General features: G+C 35.0%; 1 pseudogene across 1 annotated transcript; it reads right to left on the bottom strand.

Moving 5' to 3' along the window:
- Nucleotides 1-12,077: 12,077 nt before the first annotated feature.
- LOC309840351 (olfactory receptor 4A16-like) lies at nucleotides 12,078-12,985 on the bottom strand (annotated as a pseudogene). The gene has a single exon. The product of its transcript is annotated as an olfactory receptor 4A16-like (transcript).
- Nucleotides 12,986-13,424: the final 439 nt, after the last annotated feature.

The following is a 13,424-nucleotide window of genomic DNA, read 5'->3' as shown; positions in this document are numbered from 1 at the left end:
CCACATCAACCCTGGTGTGCTGCAGAAAAAAATATCAGAACAAACTTTGTCACTGCAGCCAGAAATGCTTTGTCACGTAAGGATTTCTCTCTCTCTGCCTGCACAAACCATGACCATCTTCAACTTTCAAAAACATTTAAGCTTGGATTATGGAATTATCCAGAGTTGACTTCAAGAATATGCAGTTGAGATGACTGATGAATCATTGAATTTGAAAGTCATCATTGACATTATGTACCAAAAATCAAATTCAAAACTTCATTGTTATGTGTAACTGACCACGTTAATTGAATAAGCCTTTAATAGTATTTTTTTGTCCATAATGCAGACATCTGGGTAATCAAAGAAATGGATATTTTGGATTGTTTGGGATATTTCTGAAGCATTCCTATGACTGTTTTAATAGGGTCTATGACCACTAAAGTAATTGTTTCTTTTCCCTTCTTGACAGCAACATCAATCTCCAAGGAAAAACCTTCTCCCAGGTAAGGAAAGACATGATTGGGCACTAAATCAACAATGAACAACACATTACTTGGCTGAATTGTTAAAACAGTTTGTTCCCAAGGCTGTTTGTTCAAAATTAAATGCACCGGGAATTCATGCTCTTGAGAACTGAAACTTTCCACATAATCCATATTTTCAGAGGCTTCTCCTGGCCAGTCACTTCAGGAGAATGAAGTGGAAAAACAAAAAAAAAAGAAAAAGAAAAAAAAACAGCAATCTAACAGCAAGGAGCACACCACTTATTAATGCAAAGATATAAGGTTGCATAAACAGGAATTCTTTATTTTCAATTATTCAGCACATATATGAAATTCTCAAGCAGAAGAGGCCACTGGAGTGAAGTAAAAACTTGAGTCTTTTGTATAAAAGACATACTTAATAAGAATGGCTCAAGATTATTGGTAATCAATACACTGAAAGTTTCCATTGAACTCAGAGGCAGTAACACCCACATGCAAAATTCCAGCTCAGAAGTTTTGCCCAAAATAAGAGAATTTTTCTTACAAAGAAATACAAAACTGGTGATTAGGATGTGTGATTTGCGAGTCACTACTGTAAATTAATATAAGAAAAAAAATAAAGACTAAAAATACAGAAATATTTGACACTTGCTCTTCAGTTGTTTTTTTATAAAATAATGTCAGGTCCTTAAATCTGAATCTCTCTACAAATGCTCTAGAAAACATACTGTTTCTTTACATTTTAATTATGTTATATTGGTCACCATACAATACATTATTAGTTTTTGATGTAATGTTCCAAGATTCATTGTTTACATATAACATCCAGTGCTCCATACAGTATGTGCCCTCCTTTATACCCACCACGAGTTCACCCAGCCCCCACCCCCTTCCCCTCTGAAAGCCTCAGACTGTTTTGTAGAGTCCATAGTCTTTCATGGTTTGTCTCCCCCTCTGAGTTCCCCTCTTCAGGATTGGTTTTGTTTTTGGTTTTGGTTTTGTTTGTTTTTGTTTTGTTTAGTTGGTTTGGGGTTTTTTTGTGTGTGTGGCTTTTTGTTTTGCTTTGTTTTATTTGTTGTTGTTGTTGTTGTTATTGTTGTTGTTTTGACAAAGAGAGAGCAAGAGACCAAAAACAGGAGGAGCAATAGAGGGAGAGGGAGAAGCAGGCTCCCCGCTGAGGAGGGAGCCTTATTCAGAGCTGTATCCCAGGGTTCTGGGATTATGACGTGAGTGGAAGGCAGATGCCTAACCAACTGAGACATCCAGGTGCCCCCATAGTATTTCCTTATTGAGGTTTTTTGATATGGAAGCTTTCGGTCTCTTTATTGATATTTCCTTTTTTTTTTTTTTTTGAAAGATTTTATTTATTTATTTGACAGAGAGATCACAAGCAGGCAGAGAGGCAGGCAGAGAGAGAGAGAGAGAGGAAGCAGGCTCCCCGCTGAGCAGAGAGCCCGATGCGGGAATCGATCCCAGGACCCTGAGATCATGACCTGAGTCGAAGGTAGCGGCTTACCCCACTGAGCCATTCCATTCCATTTTATTCATGACCTTGACCTTTCCTTTATCTTCCTTTTCATGGCCTTTGCCACTTTTTCCTTTACCTCTTTAAGCAGAAAATTATGTTAGTGTGTTCAAGTGCTTGTCCAGGCATCAGAGTTTTTTGGGGCAATTTTTGCTGGTTTATTTTTTTTCCTTTGAATGGGCTACACTTTCCTGGTTTTTTGTATGTTTCCAGGTATTAGGCTGAAAACTAGACACTTGAATCTAATAATTTGGTAACTCTGTAAATTAGACTCTTCTCTTCCCCACATTTGCAGATTTGGGTTTTCTTTTGGGTTTGTTGACAGGGTATTTTTTTGTTTTGTTATTATATTGTTTTCTTGTTTGTTTGTTTTGTTTTATTTTTTCTTTATTGTTGTAGGCTATCTCTGTGTTAAGGATCAGCCAAAGGTGTAAACTCAAGGTTCTTTTACGTCTTTTCTAAGCCTGTTCCTTCCTCCTGGGCAGGCATGCTGAAGTCTCCAACTTCCCTAGCATGTGTTGTTCTTTTTGAATGTCCTCTTCTTCAAATTTTGGTTCCTAAAAACAGAGAGAGAGAGGGAGAGAGAGTGAGAGAGAAATGAAGGGGGCAGCGAATCACCACCTCTCTTTAATGAAGATATTGTTAACCAGAAAATACCACAGGCATTCCCACTGAAGCTAAGAATAAGTCAAGGTGTCCTTTATTCATTTATTATCCCATGTTTTCCTACATTAAGTATTACAATAATATAATAAAGGAAAATATAATACAAAATATTAGAAAGAAAATATTAGAAAAATCATCAAAATATTAGCATCATCTAGTTAGCAAAATCAGAGGAATTAACTGCAGTCTTTAAGTTTAAATGAGAAAGGTCAATAAAGTGACTGAATTTAAGATTTAACTGAAAAATATTTTAATAGATTTCTTAAATAGTAGCCATATTTAGAAAATACAATGTACAAAAGGTACCTTTCAGTAATGTAACCCAAATTACAAAATACATGGAAATCAACTAAAAAAGGTGAGACATTGAAGATTTACTGAAGATGTAAATAAAAACAGAGATTTTCATGTTCCCAGATAGATGATTCAATGTGATCAAGAAATCTGTTCTTTTCCAAATTAATTAGACATTAAATATATTGTCAGACAAAACCTTCATACGTTTCTAAGACCTCTGACCTTGTCTAATACTCATGTGGGTAATAATGATTTGAAATGGAGAATGTTGTTTTTAATAAGAGTATTGGGTGGGGGGCTTCTTATCAGACATCAGAATAAACTCTCATGACCTAAAATAATGGGCTATTGGCTTAGGAAAAATCAGCCAATCAAAGGAAATAGATACACAGGTATTTGGATATATAATAAACATACAATATCAAATTAGAGAAGTAGGTTGATTTTTTTAATGTCTTGACATTATTGGATTTAAAGCAATAAAAATCCATTAGAAAAGTACACTTAGAGGCACTTGGGTGGCTCAGTGGGTTAAGCCTCTGCCTTCAGTTCAGGTCATGATCTCAGGGTACTGGGATAGAAACCCACGGGGGCTTTCTGCTCAGCGGGGAGCTTGCTTCTCCCTCTCTCTCTGTCTGCCTCTCTATTTGTGATCTCTCTGCGAAATAAATAAATAAAAATATATTTTTTTAAAAAGTAGATTTAAATTCTTAACACATGAGCATACATGCACACACACACACTCTCTTTTTCTCTAAAAACTCTCACACACAAACATGCTTATTTATACTCAAAGCTTTAAATATAAACAAACAAAAAATACTTATGGATTTTTATATAAGCTGAAAGTAAAAATGCAGCAACTCTGATGAATGTGATTGGCAACTTTGAAAGAAAAAGTACAACACTTCACACTGCAAAAACACTATCTAGAAAAAACATTCAAGTTTTGCATTATAAAAAAAAAAACTCTTTTAGGTCATTAAAACACTGTGAACATGTCAATTAAAGTACATGAAGAGGCACTTCATAAAAGAAATGCCAATGGTCAAATACAGCACTGATAACAAAATGAACATAAATCGTTGACTTACAGTGAGTTATAATTTGGCTTATTGAATAAAAATTATAAATATGTTTAAAAATCTATTTTCATTAAGTATGTGGGAAAGAGCAATAAAAATGTACAGAAAAATACTCATTAAAAGAGATTTTAAAATTCTATAAAATTTTTCTAAGTTTTAAGAGTACTGAAGACCTAAATGAGTGCAGCATGATGTTATATTCAGAACAGGAGGATTCAGTTGTCATTAGCATCCGTGTAATTCCAACATAAAAATGCTAACATCTTTTTTTAAATTCCAGTAAAATTGGTTTAAATTCCAGCATTCTATTGGTTTCAAGTGTACAGTAGAGTGATTTGGCTATTCTATACATTCCTCAGCTCATCACAGAAAGTGTAATCTTAATCCCCTTCACCGACTTCACTCATCCTCCCACCCCTTCCTTTCTTGTTACCACCAGTTTGGTCTCTACAGTGAAGAGGTTTTGTTTGTCTCTCTCTCTCTTTTTTTTTCCTTTCTTCCTGTTTCCATCTTAAATTCCACATATCAGTGAAATCATATGGTATTTGTCTTTCTCTGGCTGACTTTTTTCACTTGGCATTATACCCTCTAGTTCCATCCATGTCACTGCAAATGGCAAGAGCTCATTATTTTCTAAGGCTGAATGATATTCCTGTGTGTGTATGTGCGTGTGTCCACACAACTTTTTTACCCAGTTGTTGCTTCCATAATTTATCTATTGCAAATAATGCTTCAATAAACATAAGGGTTCATGTATCCCTTTGAATTAGTGTTTTTGTAATGGGGGTGGGGTGGGCTAAATACCCAGTAGAGTGATTTCTGGATCAAAGAGTAGTTCTACTTTTAATTTTTTTTTAAGATTTTATTTATTTATTTGACAGACAGAGATCAGAAGTAGGCAGAGAAGCAGGCAGAGACAGGAGGAAGCAGGCTTCTGCTGAACAGAAACCCCAATGCATGCAGGGCTTGATCCCAAGCCCCTGGGATCATGACCAGAGTCAAAGGCAGAGGCTTGAACCCACTGAGCCACCCAGGAGCCCTACTTTGAACTTTTTGAGTAACTCTATACTGTTTTTCACAGCAGCTGCACCAATTTTTATTCCCAAAAAATGTGCACAGAGGTCCTTTTTCTCTACATCCAACATTTGTTGTTTCTTGTACTGCTGGTTTTAGCTGTTCTGACAGGTGTGAGGTGATATGTCATTGTGGTTTTAATTTGCATTTCCCTGATGATGAGTGAAGTTGAGTATCTTTTTGTGTGTGTTAGACTTCTCTATTTCTTCTTTGAATAAATGTTTGTTCATATCTCTTGCCCATTGTTATTTGGATTATTTGTTTTGGGGGTGTTATATCAGTTCTTTATATGTTTTGAACACTAAGTCTTTATTGGATATGTCACTTAAAAATATATTCTCCTATTCAGTAGGGGTTGCCATTTAGTTTTGTTGATTATTTCCTTCACTGTGCAGAAGATTTTTTTTTTTATTATTATTTTGATGTAGTCCCAGTAGTTTATTTTTGCTTTTCCTTCCCTTGCCTCAGGAGACATATCTTGAAAAATGTTGCTGTAGACAATGTCAGAGAAATCATTGCCTTTGCTCTCCTCTAGGGTTTTCATGGTGTCATGCTCTCATTTAGGCCTTTAATACCTTTTGAGTTTATTTTTGCATACAGTGTAATAAAGTGGTCTAGTTTCATTCTTTTGAATGTAGCTGTCTAGTTTCCCTTTTTGAAGATTCTGTCTTTTTTCCATTGCATATTCCTTCCTCCTTTGTCAAGAATTAGTTGACCATATAATTGTGGGTTCATTTCCAGGCTCTCTATTGCTTTCTATTGAAGTATGTGTCTATTTTGGGGTCAATATCATACTGTTTTCATTGCCACAACATTGTAGTATATCTTGAAGTCAAGGATTGTGATAGTTTCGTTTTTCTTTTTCAACATTGATTTGGCTCTATGAGGTGTTCTGTAGTTCCACACAAATTTTAGGATTCTTCATTCTAACACTGTGAAAAATGTTGATATTTTGATAGGCATTGTATTAATTCTGTAAATTGATTTGGGTAGTATAGATATTTTAACAATATCTGTTTTTCCAATCCATGAACATAGAATGTCTTTCCATTTCTTTGTGTTATTTTGAATGTCTCCATCAAAGTTTTATAGTTTTCAGAGTACAGGTCTTTCACCTTCTTCGTTAAGTTTTTTCCTAGGTGCCTTAATATTTTTTGTGTAATTGTAAATAGAAATGTTTTCTTAATTTCTCTGTCTACTGCTTAATTATTAGGATATAAAATACAACATATATTTCCTTTTTTAAAATTTCTTTTCAGCATAACAGTATTCATTGTTTTTGCAACACACCCAGTGCTCTAGGCAATCCGTGTCCTCTCCAATACCCACCACCTCGTTCCCCCAACCTCCCACCCACCCCCCATCCCTTTAAAACCCTCAGGTTGTTTTTCAGTGTCCATAGACCCTCATGGTTCACCTCCCCTTCCAATTTCCCTCAACTCCCTTCTCCTCTCCATCTCCCCCTGTCCTCCATGTTATTTCTTATGATCCACAAGTAAGTGAAGCCATATAATTAATTCTCTCTCTGCTTGACTTATTTCACTCAGCATAATCTCTTCCAATCCCGTCCATGTTGCTACAAATGTTGGGTATTCATCCTTTCTGATAGAGGCATAATACTCCATAGTGTACATGGACCACATCTTCCTTATCCATTCATCCATTGAAGGGCACCTTGGTTCTTTCCACAGTTTGGCAACCATGGCCATTGTTGCTATAAACAATGGGGTACAGATAGCCCTTCTTTTCACAACATCTGTATCTTTGGGGTAAATGCCCAGTAGTGCATTTGCAGGGTCAGAGGGAAGCTCTATTTGTAATTTTTTGAGGAATCTCCACACTGTTCTCCAAAGTGGCTGCACCAACTTGCATTCCCTTCATCAGTGTAAGAGGGCTCCCCTTTCTCCACATCCTCTCCAACACATGTTGTTTCTTATCTTGCTAATTTTGGCCATTCTAACTGGTGTTAGGTGGTATCTCAATGTGGTTTTAATTTGAATCTCCCTGATGGCTAGTGATGATGAGCATTTTTTCATGTGTCTGATAGCCATTTGTATGTCTTCATTGGAGAAGTGTCTGTTCATATCTTCTGCCCATTTTTTTGATGTGATTATCAGTTTTGTGTGTGTTGAGTTTGAGAAGTTCTTTATAGATCCTGGATACCAAATTTTGTCTGTACTGTCATTTGCAAATATCTTCTCCCATTCCGTGGGTTGCCTCTTTGTTTTCTTGACTATTTCCTTTGCTGTGCAGAAGCTTTTGATCTTGGTGAAGTCCCAAAAATTCATTTTCGCTTTTGTTTCCTTTGTTTCTTTTTGGAGACATATCTTGAAAGAAGTTGCTGTGGCTGATATCGAAGAGGTTACTGCCTATGTTCTTCTCTAGGATTCTGATGGGTTCCTGTCTCACATTGAGGTCTTTTATCCATTTTGTGTTTATCTTTGTATATGGTGTAAAAGAATGGTCGAGTTTCATTCTTCTACATATAGCTGTCCAGTTTTCCCAGCACCATTTATTGAAGAGACTGTCCTTTTTCCACTATTTTTTCCTGTTTTGTTGAATATTATTTGCCCATAGAGTTGAGGGTCCATATCTTGGCTCTCTACTCTGTTCCACTGGTCTATGTGTCTGTTTTTGTGCCAGTACCATGCTGTCTTGGTGATCACAGCTTTGTAATAAAACTTGAAATCAGGTAGCGTGATGCCTCCAGTTTTATTTTTGTTTTTCAACATTTCCTTAGCGATTTGGTGTCTCTTCTGATTCCATACAAATTTTAGAATTATTTGCTCCAGCTCTTTGAAGAATACTGGTGGAATTTTGATCGGAATGGCATTAAAAGTATAGATTGCTCTAGGCAGTATAGACATTTTAACAATGTTTATTCTTCCAATCCAAGAGCATGGAATGGTCTTCCATCTTTTTGTGTCTTCTTCAATTTCTTTCATGAGTGTTCTGTTGTTCCTTGACTACAGATCCTTTACCTCTTTGGTTAGGTTTATTCCCAGGTATCTTATGGTTCTTGATGCTATAGGAAATGGAATCAATTCCCTAATTTCCCTTTATGTATTTTCATTATTAGTGTATAAGAAAGCCACTGATTTCTGTACATTGACTTTGTATCCTCCCACGTTGCTGAATTGCTGTATGAGTTCTAGTAGTTTGGGGTGGAGTCTTTTGGGTTTTCTGTATAAAGAATCATGTCATCTGCGAAGAGAGAGAGTTTGATTTCTTCATTGCCAATTTGGATACCTTTTATTTCTCTTTGTTGTCTGATTGCTGTTGCTAGGACTTCTAGTACTATGTTGAACAAGTGGTGAGAGTGGGCATCCTTGTTATGTTCTTTATCTCAGTGGGAAAGCTGTGAGCTTTTTCCCACTGAGGATGATATTTGCTGGGGGTATTTCATAGATAGATTTTATGAAGTTCAAGAATGTTCCCTCTATCCCGATACTTTGAAGCATTTTAATCAGGAACAGATGCTGGATTTTGTCAAATGCTTTTTCTGCATCAATTGAGAGGACCATGTGTTTCTTCTCTCTTCTCTTATTAATTTGTTCTATCACATTGATTGATTTGCGAATGTTGAACCATCCTTTCAACCCAGGGCTGAATCCCACCTGGTCATGGTGGATAATCTTTTTAATAAAAATACAACATATTTCTGCAGTGATTTTATTGGATTAGTTTATCAGCTCTGCAATGACCTTATTGGATTAGTTTATCAGCTCTAGTAGCTTTTTGGTGGAGCCTTGAGGGTTTTCTGTATATAGTATCATGTCATCTACAAATTCTGAAGGTTTTACTTCTTCCTTTCCAAATTAGATGACTTTTATTTCTTTTTTTGACCAATTGCCATGACTAGTATTTTATTTTACATAAAAGTGGTGAGAGTGGACATCCTTATTTTGTTCCTGATCTTAAGGGAAACGCTCTCAGTTTGAGTATTATGGTAACTATAGGTTTTCCATATAAGGCCTCTATTTTGTTGAGGTATGTTCCCTCTAAACCTACCTTGTTGAGAATTTTTATCATGAATGGATACTGTACTTTGTACAAGGTTTTTATGCATCTATGGAAATGATTATGTGGTTTTTTATCTTTCCCCCTGGGGATGTGATGTATCTACATTAATTGATATGTAAATATCAAACCAATTTTGTAATCCAGGAGTAAATACCTCTTGATGCTTGTGAATGATTTTTTAAATGTATTGTTGGATTCAGTTTACTAATATTTTGTTAAGGATTTTTGCCATCTATGTTCATTAGTCATATTGGCCTATAGTTCCCTTTCTTATGGTATCTCCATCTGGTTTTGGTATGAGGGTAACACTAGCCTCAGAGAATGAACTGAGAAATTTTCCTTCATGTTCTATTTTTTTAAATAGTTTGAGAAGAATAGACATTAACTCTTCTTTAGATGTTTGGTAGAAAAAAAAGTAAATGTTTGGTAGAATTTACCTGTGAAGTCATCTGGTTCTGGACCTTTTTGTGCATTTTTTTTTTTTAATTACAGATTCAATTTCATTGCTGATAGTGTGTCTGTTCAAATTTTCTATTTCTTTTTGATTCAACTTTGAGAGGTTATTTGTTCCCAGGAATTTATCCACTTTTTCTAAGTTGTTCAATGTATTGACTTGATTTTTCATAATATTCTCATATAATCTTCTGTATTTCTGTGGTGCTGGTTATTATCCTCTTTCATTTCTGATTGTGTTTATATGAATCCTTCTCCCCCACCTCTCTGTCTCTGTCTCTCTTTCTCTTTATGAGTCTGGCTAATGGCTAATCAATTTTGTTGAACTTTTAAAAGAATGAGCTCCTGCTTTTACTGATCTGTTTTATTTTATTTTATTTTATTTTATTTTATTTTATTTCTGTGTGTGTGTGTGTGCATGTTTATAATAGTTTTTGTTTTTATTAACTTTTTAATTTTAACTCCAGTAAAGTTAACGCACACTGTTATATTAGTTCCAGATGTATTATATAGTGATTCAACAATTCTATACCTCATTAATCAGTGCTCATGATGACAAGTGTATTCTTAAACTCTTTCACCTACTTCAGCCATTCCCCCCAACCACCTTCCCTCTGACAAGCTTTATTTTAAGTGATTACCCAGTTACCTTTATTTTTTTTCAACAAGAACATTTTGCTTGAAGCATACTTGAGAATACATGGTTCTAAAAGATATATCTATATATCTGTATATATAGATATATATATATACACACATTATACTTAATATAATATATGTTATATAATTATAATTATACATATAATTCCTCCCAAGAAAAATTAGAATACACATTTCCTTCAAGTACCTACAGAAAAACTCCCTGGTTAAAACACATAAAGAGAAGCATAATAAATATTCCAAATTTAAGAAGATTGAATCATACCATATTTCTGCTGTAATTTTTATTATTTCCTTCCTTCTCCTGGTTTTGGGTTTTGTTTCTTCTTCTTTTGCTAACTCTTCTCAGAGATTATAAAACTTAAAAGTGAATTAAATATATTATTCTGCATATATGAAAAAATATTTAATGAAAATTTAAAATAAGAAAAGTTCTAAAGTCTTTTTTTTTTAGTTAGAAAACTCTTACAAAGCATAGATAATGTTCCATATTACAATGAAAGAAATTCCATTTTATTCCTAGGTTGCAATGTTCCAGGGTAGACTGCAGATGGAAAAACCTGTTATTGGTATTTTTACATAACAGTGAAAAACAAAATCTTGTTTATATTAAAGCAAATCATTACTAAGTCTGTAAATGCAAAGTATGTCAGTTCAATACAACTTTGGGGAAACAAACTTATGCAAAATAATTTCTTTACCCAGATCTTTAGTATCATGCAGACAAAATAAGCAGTTCTATCTACTCTTTGAAGAATAGTAAAAAAGTACAAAAAAGCTAATGAGGAAAAACATGAAAATATGTTTATAACTTGGATTAGTATGGTTTTCTGTGATCAAGTCAAGAATTAGAATGTTTTCATCATTAGCCGTTCCATACAGTTTCATCCCAACCTGTGAAAACATCCAACATCCCACTTAACAAAATTACTCACTGATAGTGTCTGAAACAAACACAATATCATCTTCCATATAAATGGTATTGAAGTGCAAAGCATAAGCATTAACCCGAGGAACAGATATAATCTTAAAGAAAGGATGTATAACACAGCTACAGAAAGTTGACATGCTAATAGAACATGCTGATGGAATAATGAACATTATAATTTAGAAGCCATTCTTTTGGCCCTAGTAATTTGTTCTAAGTATTAGCCAAATTGCTTTCTCATTAATTTGGGTGATAGCAAATTTTCAAAGGCAGCTTGTTTTTCGCATTTAATTTTATTTATTTATTTTTTATTTATTTTCAGCATAACAGTATTCATTATTTTTGCACCACACCCAGTGCTCCATGCAATCTGTGCCCTCTCCAATACCCATCACCTGGTACCACAACCTCCCACCCCCCGCCCCTTCAAAACCCTCAGATTATTTTTTCAGAGTCCATAGTCTCTCATGGTTCACCTCCCCTTCCAATTTCCCCCAACTCCCTTCTCCTCTCTAACTCCCCATAGCATGGAGGACATGGGGAGTTTTTCACATTTTAAATTTAAAAACTCCTGTTTCTGAATTCTCATTTCGGTATGTCAAGAAAAATATGAATACAGAGTGAAATTAACTTTATTTTTAATTATAATAGGACAAATACCTGTGCCTTTTTTATACCTGTGCCTTTTATTCATCCTCCAGAACTTACTGATTAGATTGATTCTTACCTCAGAAGACAGTTTATTCTACTTTCTGATGTCTTTGTGTAAAATTTTAAAAAATATATCTCTAGAGAACCCATCGAATTGCTTAAATGTATTGTTAGAATTTATTACCTATTTCTTGCTTTATAATTAACGTGGGTTCACTGTAAGTGACACATTCTTATTCTTTCTTTGGTTAAATTTTACACCAGAATTTTTTACTAGCATTTTTCATCTCTGAATATCTTAAAGCGTATATTAAAGGATTTAACATGGGAGTGATCACTGTATAAACTAGAGTTACAGATTTATCAATGGGAAAGTTGGAAATAGGTCTAACATACATGAAAATGCAGGGAACAAAAAAGAGCACAACCACTGTGGTGTGGGAACTGCAAGTAGACAAGGCTTTGTGCCTCCCTTCCAAACTGTGGCTTTTAAGAGAATTGAGAATGACTCAATAGAAGATGAGTAGAAAGATAAAGATGACCATACAGATTGTTCCACCATTGACAACCACAGTGAGGCCTATCACATAAGTGTCAGTGCATGCAAGTTCTGATAATGGGTACATGTCACAGATGAAGTGATTGATGACACTGGGGCCACAAAATGGGAGGCTATACACAAAAAGAAGCTAAACCATAGAATGCACAAGACCTCCAATCCAGGCTGCCACTAACAGCAGGATGCAAACCTGTCGATTCATAACAGTCAAGTAATGCAGTGGCCTACAGATGGCCACATAGCGATCATAGGCCATGACCACCAGAAGGAAGACCTCCGAACCCCCAAAGAGGTGTTCTAGGAAGAGCTGGCCCATGCAAGCTGGGAAGGAAATGGTTTTTCTGTCCCAGAGTAAGTCTATAATCAGTTTGGGTGAGATGACAGTGGAATAAACAGCATCCACAAGTGACAGGCGAGGAAGAAGCACATGGGGTAGTCCAGAGAGGGGCTGCCGAAAACAGTCAACAAAATGAGTAGTTTGTCCACCATTGTCACAATGTAGATGAGGAAAATCATGACAAATAATGTTTTTTGTCCCTCAGGATCCTGGGTGAGGCCAAGAAGGACAAATTCTGTCACATTATTATTATTTCCCATGTGCTCTTTCTATAAGGACTGTTTCAGGAACGAGAGCTCAGGAGAACAGGACCTGTATTGAAATCATAAATCATAAATATGTCCATTGTTAAGAGAACATCTTCATCATTATGTCATTTTCTATAGCAGTTCACACACAATAAATATTTAATGGTATCTATTGAGTTCTTCCTCCAAAAAGCCCATTACACCTTCCCTTGACAACCCTATTTTTCTTCAGATGATATTTTTGGCTGGCAAGTAAGTTCTTTCTCTAAGTCTTAAAGGAGCATCTACAGAAAAGAATAATCAAAAGCCCAAATGTAGTAATAGATTTACATTATATATTTATATTAATTGAATTTATTTATATTATATTTTATTTATATTATTTTATGTATAATACATACTATTGAAACTATGTCAGTTTTTGGCACAGAAATCAGCAGTCACAACCAAG

Source organism: Mustela nivalis, assembly GCF_964662115.1.
Source record: "Mustela nivalis genome assembly, chromosome: 9".
Taxonomy (NCBI): Eukaryota; Metazoa; Chordata; class Mammalia; order Carnivora; family Mustelidae; genus Mustela; species Mustela nivalis.
Note: the sequence above shows the minus strand (reverse complement) of the source record. Positions and strands in the feature narration are given on the sequence as shown.